General features: G+C 41.9%; 1 non-coding gene across 1 annotated transcript; it reads right to left on the reverse strand.

The window, feature by feature from the left end:
- Positions 1-300: 300 nt before the first annotated feature.
- Positions 301-404, reverse strand: LOC127748099 (small nucleolar RNA R71). Its single transcript, XR_008010042.1, has one exon. It is a non-coding gene; the product is annotated as a small nucleolar RNA R71 (small nucleolar RNA).
- Between the last annotated feature and the right edge of the window lie 259 nt (positions 405-663).

Genomic DNA, 663 nt, shown 5'->3' on the forward strand with positions numbered 1-663 from the left:
ATACATGCCAACAACTTTGAATTAAAACCCCAGCTCATCACCCTTGTTCAGAACAACTGCTCATTTAGAGGAAGTGCCCAAGAAGACCCCAATCAACATCTAACTACCTTCCTGAGAATATGTGACACTGTGAAGTCTAATAGAGTCCATCTGGATGTCTATAGGCTGCTTTTGTTCCCTTTTTCACTCAGGGACAAAGCATCCAAGTGGTTGGAGTCCTTTCCGAAGGAGAGCTTAACAAATTGGGAAGACGTGGTGAACAAATTTTTGGCAAGATTCTACCCTCCTCAGAAAATTAACAGGCTGAGAGCTGAGGTGCAAACTTTCAGGCAAGAAGATGGTGAGACTCTCTATGAGGCATGGAAGAGATTCAAGGACTTAACAAGAAGATACCCACCAGACATGTTCAATGAATGGGTTCAACTTCACATTTTCTATGAAGGCCTTTCTTATCAGTCAAAGAAGGCTGTAGACCATTCATCAGGAGGATCTCTAAACAAGAAGAAAACCATTGAAGAAGCCATAGATGTCATTGAGACGATAGCTGAGAATGACTACTTCTATGCTTCTGAAAGAAGCAACACTCGATGAGTAATGTAGCTGAATCACATGGATGCATTGCTGGCTCAAAATAAGATGATCACCAAGCAGTTAGCAGATCTC

This window comes from Arachis duranensis, chromosome 5 (genome assembly GCF_000817695.3).
Source record: "Arachis duranensis cultivar V14167 chromosome 5, aradu.V14167.gnm2.J7QH, whole genome shotgun sequence".
Taxonomy (NCBI): Eukaryota; Viridiplantae; Streptophyta; class Magnoliopsida; order Fabales; family Fabaceae; genus Arachis; species Arachis duranensis.